Here is a 14,542-nt window from a genome sequence, read left to right as displayed (position 1 = left end):
TCCTCTTGGTGGATTCTCGACAGATCTCTGTCTATAGCATAAAAGCAGTATATTTTATAGCCCTCATGTTTGTGACTAGTACACGTATTTCTCAGTGCCCATATGATTTAATGTTACTATATCTAGTTCTCTTCACATAAGTCAAAAGTAGATAAGCAAAGCGGTTAACAATATTCTGTTAATTAAACCAAAGGAAAACAGCTCTATCTAGGGACAGGGAGAAGATTAGACAAGAACAGCTCCAAGGTTCGGCAAAGGCACTTGCAATGTTTTAATTTGTTATTCACACAGCCACTGCAATCTTTAGTCTGCCACATATGCAAGCACACAGTTTGAACTTATAAGGTAAATTATTATTACAAATAGAAACTTTTAACCATTGATTCCCCAATACTTTATCAAAGGCAACGGTTTCTCTCTGTTTATTGTTTCTAAATCCCTCATGATTTAGTATACCTCTATTTGATACAAGTTTCACATAACCACCATACCTTTGCACTCTATGTTTCTACTAATAAACCCTAAGTGCTATACATGCTTTGCTATGTGCTCTCTCAATTTGTCCTGCTACCTTCAATGACTTAAGCATATATACACTCAGATCCCTCTGCTCTTATACTCCCTTATCAATTGTATCCTTTATATATTCTCTCCACACTTCTCATTGAATTTCATCTGCCACCCATTTAGACAACCTTTTGTTTTGTTCTAAATTAGACACTATCCTTATCATCATTTACAATTAGGTCACAGAGTCATCGAGTATTTCAGCACAGAAACAGACCCTTCGGTCCAACCAGTCTATGCTGACCATAACCCCAAATTAAACTAATCCTACCTGCTTGCACTGGATCATATCCCTCCAAACATTGCCTATTCACGTCCTATCTAAATGGCTTTTAAACTTGTAACTGTATCCACGTCCATCACTTCCTCAGGAGGTTATTCCACACACAAACCATTGTATGTGTAAAGAATTGCCTCATGGCTTTTTTAAAAATCCTACTCCACTCACCTTATAAGTATGCTCCCTAGTCTTGAAATCCCCCACCCTATGGAAAAGATACCTGCCATTCACCTTGTCTATACCTCTCATTATTTTCTAAAGGTCTATAATGTAGACCCCTCAACCTCCTATGCTCCAGTGAAAAATGTCCCAAACTATCCAGCCTCACCTTGTAACTCAAACCCTCCGTTCCCAGGTAAATCTCTTCTGAACCCTCTCTAGCTTAATAATAGCCTTCCTATAATTAAGCAACCAGTATTCCAGAATAGGCCTCATCAACGTCCTGTACATCCTCAACGTAATGTCCCAACTCCTATATTCAAAGATCTGAGCAATGAAGTATTGTCTACAAAATTTGAAAAGTGTGCCCTATGCACCAAGGTCCAGTCATCAATACTGATCAAGAATAACAAAAGGTGTCAGCATCAATCCTTGATGAGTGCCACTGCAAACCTTGCTCCAATCTGAAACCAAATATTAACCACCATGAACTATGAAGGGTTTCCTGTTACTCAGTCAATTTAATATCTATGTCAGTACTGCCCTTGTATTCCATAGTAATATCTTTGCTCACTTCAAAGTCCATATATATCAGGTCAATAGCATAATTATGTTACTTTATCAAAAATTCTAGCCAGATAATCAAACACAATTTTCCCATAATATATCCATACTGGCTTGTCTGAAATAACCGACATTGGCCAACTGATTGAGTTTTGTCCCAAATTATCATTTATAGAAACTTGTACCAACTCATGATTTACATATGATATACCAGTATGCATAATAACTTTTAAAAATCTAGATCTTAGAGATAAGTAGATTCTGCTGGACTGTGATGAAATTGCAAGAATAAACTAACTTCTTGAATTGCCATTCTCCAGTGGGCACCCACATCCCTCAGTACCACAAGAATTCTGCAAACTCTTTCCATTTAAATAACATATTGCTTTACAATCTTTGCTGCCAAAATAGATAATGTAATCCATCCAGCTACTTTTGACTAACTTACAACCTATTAATATCCCATCTCCTCTTCACAATGTACACCCCTTTCCCAGATTTATGTTATCAGTAATTTTAGCATAATTTATTTGATGCTGTAGTTCAAAACATTAAATGACAACAGACAGAGCAGGGATCTCCTGTGGCCGTTCCCCTCGGCAATAAGTATACCGTTTTGGATACTGCTGGTGGGAACGGCCTACCAGGGGAAAGCCATACTTGTCAGGTCTCTGGCACTGAGCCTGGCAATGTGGCTCAGAAGGGAAAGGGGGAGAATAGAAAAGCGCTAGTGGTAACGGACTCAATAGTTAGACGGAGTGACAGGAGATTTTGTGGTCAGGAATGGGATTCCTGAAAGGTATGTTGCCTGCATGATGCCAGGATCCAGGATGTCGCTGATCAGATTTAGATTCTGAAGGGGGAGGGGGAGCAGCCAGAAATCATGGTACATATTGGCACAAATGATATAGCTAGGAAAGGGATTGAGGATTTGAAAAGTCCTACAGAGAACTAGGTTGGAAGCTGAAGAGCAGGACAAGTAGAGTAGTGATCTTAGGTTTGCTACCGGTGCCACGAGACTGTGAGGTGAGGAACAGTCAGCGAGTGCAGCGTAACACGTGGCTGCGAGGCTGTTGCAGGGCTTCAGATGCTTAGACCATTGGAATGCCTTCTGGGGAAGGTGGGACCTGTACAAGAAGGATGAGTTGCACCTGAACTGGAGGGGCACAAATGTCCTGGGTGGGAGATTTGCTCATGTTGTTCAGGAGGGTTTAAACTAGTTTGGTGGGGGGTGGTGGGGGTGGGGTGGGAATCAGAGCTACATATCTGAGAGGGGGGGTAATTGTCAATGGGGCAGTGACAGGATGTAGTGAATCTATCGGGAAGGTTTTTCACATGGTGAAACAAAGGGATCTGTTAAAGAATGTCTGCTTTAACACAAGGAGTGCCAGAAATAAGAGTGGTGAACTTAGAGCATGGATCAGTACTTGGGACTATGATGTTGTGGCCATAACGGACACATGGGTTTCACAGGAGCAGGAATGGTTGCTAGATGTTCCAAGGTTTAGAATGTTTAAAAAGAACAGGGAGGGTGGAGAAAGAGGAAGGGGTGTAGCATTGCTAATCAGAGAGTGCATCACAGCTACAGAAATGAAGGTTGTTGAGGAAGGTTTCTCTACTGAGTCAGTATGGGTGGAGGTTAGGAACAGCAAGGGAGCAGCCACCTCATTGGCAGTTTTCTACAGACCACCTAATATCAGTAGGGAGATTGAAGAACTCATAGGCCAGCAGATTTTGGAAAAATGCAGATGTAGCAGGGTTGTTATTATGGGTGACTTCAACTTTCCCAATATTGACTGGAACCTCCTTAATGCAGATGGTTTAGATGGAGCCGTTTTTGTCAGATATGTTCAGGAGAGATTCCTTACTCAATATGTGGACAGGCTGATGAGGGGAGAAGCCATTTTGGATTTGGTGCTTGGCAGTGAGCCAGGACAGGTGTCAGATCTTATGGTTGGAGAACACTTTGGTGACAGTGACCACAACTGCCTCACATTTGCCATAGCCTTGAAGAGGGAAAGAAACACAAAGGAAAGGGACTTTGTTGTGAATTAGAACTTCAAGGAGCTGGGAAACAGGCTTGAACAGATCAAGACCAATGAAGTTTATGTGCTGGAAATTTTGGCAAACATTAAGATTGATAAGTCCCCAGGGCCAGACCAGATTTATCCTAGGCTGCTCCGGGAAGCGAGAAAGGAGGTTCCTAAGCCGCTGGCGAAGATCTTTGCTTCCTCACTCTCCATGGGAGTCGTACCAGAAGACTGGAGGGAGGTGATTTTTGTTCCTCTTTTCAAAAAGGGGAATAGGGAAATCCCTGGCAATTACAGACCAGTCAGTCTTATGTCTGTGGTCAGCCAGCTTTTGGAAAGAATTCTGAGGGATAGGATTTATGACTATTTGGAAAGGCATAGAGTAATTAAAGGCAGTCAGCATGACTTTGTGAGAGGCAGGTCATGCCTCCCAAATCCTATTGAATTCTTTGAGGAGGTGACGAGACAGGTCGACGAAGGTGGAGCAGTGGATGTGGTGTATATGGACTTCAGCAAGGCATTTGATAAGGTTCCCCACGGTAGGCTCATTCATAAAGTCAGGAGGTATGGGATACAGGGAACTTTGGCTGTCTAGATTCAGAATTGGTTGGATGAGCAAAAACAGAGAGTGATTGTAGATAGAAAGTATTCTGCCTGGAGGTCAGTGGTGAGTGGTGTCCCACAGGGCTCTGTTCTTGGGCCTCTGCTCTTTGTAGTTTTTATTAAAGACTTGGATGAGGAGGCCGAGGGGTGGGTTAGTAAATTTGCAGATGACACAAAGGTTGGAGGTGCTGTTGATAGTGTCGAGAACTATTGCAGGCTGCAGCGCAATATAGACAAGATGCAGAACTGGGCTGAGAAATGGCAGATGGAGTTCAACCTGGATAAATGCGAAGTGATGCACTTTGGATGGTTGAACCTGAATGCTGAATATAGGATTAAAGACAGGATTGTTGGCAGTGTGAAGGAACACAGGGATCTTGGTGTTCAAGTGCATAGATCCCTCAAGGTTGCCACTCAAATGGATAGGGTTGTTAAGAAAGCATATGGTGTTTTGGCCTTCATTAACAGAGGAATCGAGTTTAAGAGCCGTGAGGTTTTGCTGCAGCTCTACAAGACCCTGGTAATACCACACTTGGAATATTGTGTCCAGTTCTGGTTGCCCTAATATAGGAAAGATACAGAGTCTTTGGAGAGAGTGCAAAGAAGGTTCACCAGGATGCTGCCCTGGACTGGAGGGCTTGTCTTGCGAAGAGAGGTTGACTAAGCTCAGACTTTTCGCTCTGGAGAGAAGAATGAAGAGAAGTGACCTGATTGAGGTATACAAGGTAATGAGAAGCATAGATAGAGTCAATCGCCAGACACTTTTCCCCTGGGCATGATTGACTGGCACAAGGGGTCATACTTTTAAGATATTAGGAGGAAGGTATAGAGGAGATATCAGAGATACATTCTTTATGCAGAGAGTTGTGAATGCATGGAATGCATTTCCAGTGGTGCTGGTGGAAGCAGAGTCATTAGGGACATTTAAGCGACTGCTGGATTTGTACATGGACAGCAGTGAATTGAGGGGTATGTAGGTTAGGTTATTTTATTTTAGATTAGGAATAATCCTCGGCACAACATCGTGGGCCAAAAGGCGTGTTTTGTGCTGTACTTTTCTATGTTCTACGTTCTAAAACATTGATATAGATGGTAAATACTTGAGGTCTCAACTCTGATCCCTGTGGCACTTGATCTAGTTATAGACTGCCATCCTAAAAAAGACCAACTTAGTCTTCCTCTCTGCTATATGTTGGCGAGCTAATCCTCTGTCCATACTAATATGTTACTCCTACACCACGAGCTTTGTTTGATGTCACATCTTATCAACTGCCTTCTGGAAATTCAAGTGCATCACATTCCTCTTTAGCCATGTTGATTGTTTCATAGATTCATACAATTATATAGCACGTACAGACCCTTTAGTCCAACTCATCCATGCTGACCAGTATTCCAAGATGGAGAATGAGAAAAACATTGTGGCTATAACAGCCGCTCCTTTTTTGCGTGATTTTAGGTGTGGGAGGTGATTTCAATGAATTCCAGGAGCAGTAGTTACTGTTTTATAAGCTGTTGCATTGTTTTTGAACATTGGAAGAAGAAAGGTCAAAACAACAGCCCTTTAATAAGGAGGAAGACCAATAAAGGCAGAGAAAGAACCGTGCACTGCTGTCTGACACAGCAATGAATCTGCTACTGCCTTTGCTTTTTGAGTACAAGTATCTCTACGTCAAAGCAAAATTAACAAACAATGAAATTCAGAGTTGACCTTGCAAGAACCTGTGTGGGAGAGCTCACAGCACATTGCTGTGCATTGTTTTCAAGTGTAATCTTGTCGTTAGTCTACAATAGTGAGTAGAGTGGGTTCTTTTTTGATTACATGTTTTGATTATTGAGATCTGTTTCTTGATTAAATTTTTAAAAATATAAAACATAGATACTGAGAACTGGGAGATGTCAGAGGTAGGTTCTTTATACAGAGAGTGGTGGGTGCGTGGAATGCACTGCCAGCGTTGATAGTAGAATCAGATACATTAGGGACATTTAAGCAACTTTTCAATGGGCACATGGAAGATAGTACAAAGAAGGGTATGTAGATTAGTCTGATCTTAGAGTAGGATAAAAGGTCAGCACAACATTGAGAGTTGAAGGGCCTGTACTGTGCTGCACTGTTCTATGTCCTATTTTAAGTTAGTCTGGTGTAGTGTTTTTTAGATCTGTAAGACAGTGTTATTTTCTGGGTCCGTAGATTCTTAAGGTGCAACGATGGCTTTTAGTAGAGTGATGTACTCTTCCTGTCGGATGTGGGAGATTCCTATCCTAGCCATATAGGATGCCTTTTAAATGTTGTAAATTGTTCCCATATCCAGCCCTTCCTCCAGCAACTTGGTCCATACATGCATGCATGAAAAAGTTGCTCTCCCACCTTAAACCTATGCAGATCGCAGGTGCCCCACTCCCCCCATTTTTGCTCCAGAGACAGGTTATGGTTTGCATAGTTTTACCATCCGTCACAAGTGGTGATGGAACTAATAAGAGGGTAAAGCTTATTTTCAAAGGATATTTCAACAGGAGTTATCACTATGAAGTATTTGTGGAGACAATGTCCTGTATTCATATTAAAGATGCTATTCATCATACTACCACTGTACTAAATAAGACAGACTCCAAACAGATCTAGCAACCTAAAACTGAGCATTAGGGGAAGCGATGGCCAGTGGTATTAGAGCTAAACTATTAATCCACACATTCAATTACATTTTGCCCTTGAATGGACCATGGCAGATGGTAGAATTTGAATTTAATTCAATCATTTATTTAAAAATCGGAAATTTAAAAGTCAATAATGTCTATGAAACCATCGTTGCTTGGTGGAAAACCCATCTGGTTCACAAATGTTCTATAAGGAAGGAAAGTGCTATCTTTATCTGGTCTGGTCTATGTGTGACTCCAGATCCACAGCAAAGTTATTGACCCATACTGCCATCTGAAATGGCCTCGCAAGCCATTCAGTTGTAACAATCACGAGAAATTGTAAAAACAAAATGAAAGATTCAGACCACCTGGCATCAATGGAAGCGATAATGGCATATAGTCCTGTCAAGCCTGCAAAAGTCTTTGCTTACCAACATGTGGAGGCTCGTACCAAAATTGGGAGAGCAATCTCCCAGATTTCTCAAGCATTGGCTGACATTGTCATACTCTCAGAATTGTACATTACAGACAACATCCCAGATATCACCATCTCTGGTTATGTCTTGTCTCACTGAAAGGGTAGATGCAGAGGTGGTGGCACAATCTGGAGGAGATTATCCTGGGAGACCTCAACATTGACTGCAGACACAATGAAGTCAAGCATTAAGTGAAACATGGACAGAGAAACTGGATGATTATCATGTAACACCTTCCCTCAGTTGATAAATCAGTACTCCTTCATGTTGAGCACCACTTGGAGGAAGCACTGATGGCATCAAAGGCATAGATGATACTCTGGATGTTGATTTGGGTTTCAGTGTCCACCTCCAACAGTGGTTTGGCAGAGCACTAATGATTGAGCTAATTGAGTCCTAAAGGACTTTGCTACTCATTGGGTCTGCAGCAGATGGTGAGGGAATCAACAAGAAGGGAAGACATACTTTGCCTCATCATCTCCAATCTTCCTGGCTCAGATACATCTGTCCATGACAGTATTGGTAAGAACATCCACTGCACAGTCTGTTCAGAAAGAAAGTCCCAGCTTTACATTGATAATACCACACATCGTGTTATGTAACACTATCACCATGCTAAGTGGGACAACATGTGAACAGATCTAGCAAGTCAAGATTGGGCATCCCTGAGGCGCTGTGCAGCAGAACTAGCAGAACCATATTCCAAAACCTCATGGCCCAGCATATTCCCCAGTCTACCATTACCATCAATCCAAACAATCAATCCTGGCTCAACGAAAGTGAGGGCATACCAGGAGCAGCACCAGGCAAAGTTAATAACAACATGATTACCTGGTTAAACTACCAAACTGAACTACTTGCACATCAAATGTGTGCCTTATAAAATTTCAATATAGTGAATCAGTTGTTTAGAAATAAAATGTTTATTTTAAATAAGTGAAGTCATCATTTCACTTTTATTTTATCTCAGCATGGGTCCTGAAGTCTACCTGAGGTAGATACTTGGTGAGTTAGCATGCAGATTGTAAGGGTACAGGGTGATAGGTGGGATAGCATGAGTTGGAAAGTGGTTTCAATAAATTGACATACAAGGTGCCATGGAGTGGGTAGGGAGGCATACATTGACAAGGTGTGAATGAGGAATCATAACTGGTGGATAGATAGCATGGTTGACATGGAGAATATAAGGGATTGTGGGAGCTAGGTGAGTGCAGATGAAATCATGGATTGGCATGGAAGGCACAAGAGGAGTTTGACAGTGTTTGGGGGTTAGGAGCCAAAGGGCTATTCTTTGTATTATTTTTTGCCTTTATAAGTCCGAGTGCCAAGCCCAGCCTTTCAAACAGTTGACTCTGCACGAGCAGTGACTGCCTCCACAACAAATACATGGGAAAGGGCCTGGCCTGTAACATATTCCCTCATCAACAGGCTCAGAGGCAAGGTGCAAAAAGACAAGACAATTCAAGGAAGGGACATTATAAGTACCAGATGGGCCCAAAATGAGTGAGCACTAAAAGAGCAGACAAACATGTTGGACATGCAGCCTACACCAGTCCAAGAGCAGGATATACATCCGAGCTCAAAGTATCCTTGCTGCAGCATTACATTGATAATTGCCATTGTACCCCAAAGTCCAACATTAAATTCCAGAAATGCACTAAGTGGCAATGTGCCATGAGAGTACTTACAGGCTGGCACATGTCAATTGCCAGTGTCCATGGATTTGGGGTGCATTTGACCAGCACCCATGGAGCATGTCCTGGGATACTGTTGCATGGTGATCAACACAGAGGCCCTTTGCAGCCAGTAGTGAGCTGAAGGTGCAAGGTCCCTTCTCTGACCTAACTGTTGAGAATTCTTGGCATCTGTTTGCTGACAACAGGCAAAACAATAGAAAGCTACATATTAATAAGGTGACATCTGCAGTTAATAAGATAGTTAACAAGCAATAATTCCTCCCTCCCCCCACCTAATAAGCAACCTACCACTGCTTAGTGATAATCTCACCTCATCACCCAAAACATAGTTAAAAATAATTCCCGATGTTACAGTTGGCCTTGCTGAAGTTCTCCCACACTTTGCTACATTTCTCATCATAGTCCACATTGTTCAGGCCCCAATAAGATTCTCGTTATTCTATTTCAAATGATGACATGTAGGTTAAAAACAGTGAGAAAGACTTTAATGCTTATCTTTTTTTTCCCATTATCTATGCTTCTGAGAAGAAGAAATGGTTGCTGTTAAGAAAGTGATTAAATCTAATTAACAGAACGCAAAATGCTGCATGAACAGCTTTGCACCAAGAGAAGCAAGTTCGTCTGCATTCAGATGTAGCTTTTCTGTCAGATATGGAAACCAGCATTCCAAGCAAAATATTTGTAACAGATTGTGGCTTCCACTGATTTATCTAAATCAAAGTGTTTGACTGCACTTCACTACTGGAACAAAACATTGAAGATTGTTTTAATGGTTTTCATTAAAATTTGTGCTTTCTTGTTCACAAATCTTATTTTGGTAAGTGGCGCCTTTACGGAAACATGTCCTCATTTGTCCATTTTATATTTTGCAGTTCAAACAAACTAAACGTGTCATGGTGGTCAATGACATTGGACTGGCTGGTACCTGGAACTAAGTATTACCTTGAGCAACAAAAGAAGAAAAGATGTACAATATATTAAGACTGATAGTCAATCTTATGTGGGAGTTACGTCATCTTTGTTGGAGATTACATTTGTGACCTACAAAGGAGAAACTTTCATCGGGTTTAAATTCTATCTAATTTGTATGCTTGTTGGATTTCCATGGCCATAACTGTGGAAGAATTTTTTTAAACGTATATTCTCAGTAGTTTAAATGTACAAAATCACATGTATCTCTTTTACAGGTAACCCATGAGAAATTAACATGGCTCTGTAAAGGAATCTTAACAGAAATTATACTCGTATAGTATTGAGATAAAGTTATTTTGATATCAGCATGTTTTAATTGTCAAACCTTGTTTTCAGGTTTGAGTGATGTTTGAAATTGTAATGTGGTCTTGGCTTTACGTGTGTTACAGCAATTGTATGATCTGACTGATCATGTACAAATTACACCTAATTTTTTTTGTTGTTGAGTAGGAAATGTCAGTTAAGTTAATTGAGCCAGTGAATTTAAAAGTATATGTTTGCATTAACAAAACATAGCAAGCAGATTCAGGGGCCATATTATTAATAAAACATTATTATTGAATTTAAGGACTAAAATAATTTTAAACTAATCTGCCCATCAGGAAACCCTCAGGAAGGGGTAAAATGCTAGTTTTACACTTTCCACAATATTACTGTCCAGTTCCATGGAGAGTAATCTCGGGATATTGTATTCAACTCCAGATGGACTAGGTTGTCCCAGACATTTAATGTGAATGTTTATCAGTAAAGTCTGACTTGAGGTAAACTAGAATTTCCAGGACAGTTTTGGAATGGGCAGGTCCAGGAATTGTAGCAGGGAACCACTTCACTGCCTCCTCAATACTTCCCCGTTAGGATTGTCCTTATGGGATAATTATAGAAAATAATTATGTATAAAAGTAACATGACAATAAAAAGGAAAACACAACCCCCAACATGTTTCCAGTCATTAACCCTAGAATTCTGAATCCTTTTGAATTCCAAAACAGAGGTTAAACAAGTTAAAGAACTGATTTAGCAAGTGGAGTTCATAACAGTGAGTGATGGCAGGAATTTTTGTTTTATTTCTTTGGCCAGCTCTGTGCCTCACTATGCTGTGATGTTAATTGTAGTGATTGTAATGAGGTCACCAGGTGGACCTCATAGAATATGAGTTATCTGATTGGGCTATTAATTTGGTACAATTAGGGAGCCCTAGTTGACAGATAACAACAGGAGTGTCCCGCAGGGAGTGGAGTGCATTATTTCTCCCTCCAACTCTATTTTGATTTAGTCCCTACACTCCCCTTCACTGTTTTGATCACACAGCATTGCCCTTTGATGTGAAGGGCAGTGCTTGTCACTGGCCACTCGGGTGTTTTTCATATCTTCCTGGTGGTGGAAATTGAATAAAGATTCGTGCACTTTGTGTCTTTCACTGTGTTTCACACCTGCACAAGAAAAAACAACAGGAGTGTCAGACATCCTGTTCACTCTGAGAGCTGGCTCGAAAGGAGCTGGATCAATGTCAAGGATTCTCCACATGTAAATAAGGGGTTACTTGGTGATGGGATACTGGCCTCTGAGGAGTTATTTCATTAGTCCCATCTATTTTTTTCCCTCCTATTGCTGAAGACTCCTCCCGTAGTTTCACATCTCTGTTAAGTTCAAAAATATGCTAAGTGGATGCAGAGGCTGAGTACTGCAGAAGGAATGTAATATAGAGGTTATTTCAAGTGATTTATGCTAACATTCAGTTTTGCTTTTATTTCAGTTTATATTAACTAGTTAAAATATTTTTGAAAGTAGCTTTCAATGACATGAGGAAAGTAAATCTTTTCGATAAGGAAAATGTTTTACGATTTCAATGATTGCTTGGTATGGCTGAAGGAAAAGTCAAACATTTATCAAATCAGCTTTCCCTCTCTCATCTCAACAATGTCAGACATTGTCCGCTACCTTCAGATACTTAAAGATGTTGTATGTGAAAAAATAACAAAGCAAAGACACAAGTTACTTATTTTTAAAAATAAACTTTGAGACATCACTCTGCAGCTACATTGCCCAAATTACGACAAGGCATGATAAAGTGTTTTAAATTATCATTACATAGCATTTCTCAAACTAAGCATAAGATTTCTGGATCCTGATATGTTTTGAGAAAAATCTTACGAACAAAAAAATAATTCAAACCAAAAATATCTATTTGCTTTTAATCATAAAAGCTCATATAGAATATCGCCCCAGGTTTCCTGATATGCAGATTTACCATTGCTTATGATGATAAACAGGGGTGTCACTAGATGAGATTTTGTTCAAATTTTATGCATTTTTTGATACTTGTTGTGAATGTATATGGATCACGATAAAATCCTGCGGCAAAAGTCTAGCCATTAGCCAATAATATGCAGCTAGTGTTCTTTTTTAGTTGGTGATGCAACTGTCCACCATATTGCAAAACAAATTAGAATCGAGATTTTGTTCCAGCGGATATGGGAATTTTCCCATTAAGCAATATATTTTATTGTAGTTGAAATAAAAAGGAAGTGAAAACTGAAGGTACAAAAACAGGAATAAAAATTCTAACAATTTACAGCAGCTTGATCAGCACCTGAGGGAATTAGATTACTGATCTGATAAAATAGTGCAATATCTTTCTAATTTAGAAAATCATCAAAATGATGTTTTATTTTCAGCATTTTCTGTTCTTGACCTGCAACATATATTATCATAGTAGCTATTATTTTCCTGAATTAGCTTGAATACTTGAACTTATATAACTTTATAAATTAAGAAAGGAAAATAATATTTTAATGTAAGGTATGTTATTAAGAACTCGCAATAATACAAGGAAAGTTAGAATGGCATTTAAGTCTTTAGCATGAGCAGGACATAAATTTAATTCTTATTTCGCTTTTACTTATCCACTAAACAAGTTACATTTTGCAGCTATGGAAATGTCAGGATAATAATGATAGATTAACAGAAGACAGTGATGAAAAGACAAACGTACCCTTGCATTCACTCAAATTTACCCAGATGTAGTTAGGGAAGCTTTGTCAAAAAGAAAATGAGAGCCATTTTCATCTCCCCTGTAGAAAAACCAGCTGTGATAAGCTAACTACTCATTTTGGATTCCATTGATATGCAAGGCTGGTCAGACTCCAAATAGAGCTGCATATATATTTCATGCACTTGTTCATTCTATTGCAATTCCTTATGCTACATCCCTATTATGTTATATCATCCTTGTTCATGAATAATTTAAATTCTCATGAAATACGGTGTTTGAGAAAATAAAAGTTGTTGTTGAATACATCAAATAATAATAGTAAATTTCAAAGAGAAAAGTAAATGAAGAAAGGTGTGAAATTTTAAAATCATAGTTGAAGCAGGACAGGCTGTTAAAATATATTTGCTATGGTTCAAAAGTATTGTCAAAAATGTTCTTGTGGGAAGACTTAATGCATTCAAACCAAATTCTCTCTGTTTTTATGACAGGCATTAGCTGACTTAGTATAAATAGATTAATTCCTTCATTTAAACAGTATAGAATGGAATTTAACAAAGCACTTTAAGTGTTCACCAGTGAAAATAATTTCTAATCTATAGAGAAAGACAGAGAAAATGCCTCACTGATAGCCAGCACTGGTGCAATTTAACACAGACTAATCCTATATAAACTGCTACTCATTAATGAGCGAACAATTTTATGTGGCTTATTGAGACATGAACATCCGAGATGGCATTGACTGTCAGATTCTTCAGATCAGAATTGGAGCTCATAATACTAATTTAAAAGATCTTGCCATGTTTTAGTTTTTATTCTGCCAGCATTTGCAAGAATAGAAATGCTTTAACATGTGGGGTTGCTCCTATAGTTGATTCAGTCTGAAGACAAGTGTTTCTATTGACTTTCCTACAAATCAGCAAACATTTCTTTACAAATTCCTGTACTGTTTAATAATCACTATTGTGCAAATTCTCATTTCGTGATTTAAATTTCAGTACATTTGTGGATAAAATAAATGATTGTTTAGCTTAAACATTTGTTGTATTAAAAGAAATTGAGATAATTTTATGATCATTGAAAACTAGTGCTAATTTGATTTTTTTGGTGACTCAAAAGTGATGGCTTATGGTTAATGATTGAGGAACCTTTAGGATATCCTTCAGTTCATTGGCTTTTTGATCTGTTCCCACAGTTTTTAAACATCTGAACTTTTGTATTGATAAGGACAGAGTATTAAATAAAAGAACATGAAGTAAAAACATGGTATTACACCTTCACTGACAGCCGAGAATTTAATACATTTTGGCTTGCCTGCTTCAATTCAACACCCTCAGGAATGACAAGCTTTGCAACAGAATACAAAAATCACAATAGTGCAAACATTATAAGATTGTCACAAATATTTGCTGAAGATGAAGCTATTATTTCAGCAGGAAAATGGCAGGTTTGTGTGTTGACTTTTCATTTGTAAGCTATGGCTGTATTCTTCCAAGTTGTGTCAATAGAAGGGATAGTGAGAAACATACAGTGTTGTAAAACTACAATAGGTCCATGAAGGAGGAATAAAT

General features: G+C 39.1%; 1 protein-coding gene across 9 annotated transcripts in view; it reads left to right on the top strand.

The window, feature by feature from the left end:
* The window catches only part of LOC140477084 (RNA-binding Raly-like protein), a 910,390-nt gene extending 896,141 nt beyond the window's left edge, over positions 1–14,249 (top strand). For 8 of the 9 annotated variants that reach the window (XM_072570320.1, XM_072570322.1, XM_072570321.1 and 5 more), the window contains one exon: positions 9,883–14,249. The gene's annotated coding sequence lies outside the window, so the exon portion shown is untranslated. The remainder of the gene's footprint in view (positions 1–9,882) is intronic. The other variant, XM_072570328.1, reaches the window with a different exon arrangement.
* The last annotated feature ends 293 nt before the right edge of the window (positions 14,250–14,542 follow it).

Source organism: Chiloscyllium punctatum, chromosome 5 (genome assembly GCF_047496795.1).
Source record: "Chiloscyllium punctatum isolate Juve2018m chromosome 5, sChiPun1.3, whole genome shotgun sequence".
In the NCBI taxonomy this organism is placed as follows: domain Eukaryota; kingdom Metazoa; phylum Chordata; class Chondrichthyes; order Orectolobiformes; family Hemiscylliidae; genus Chiloscyllium; species Chiloscyllium punctatum.
The sequence above is the reverse complement of the archived record's forward strand: the minus strand, read 5'-3'. Positions and strand labels throughout refer to the sequence as shown.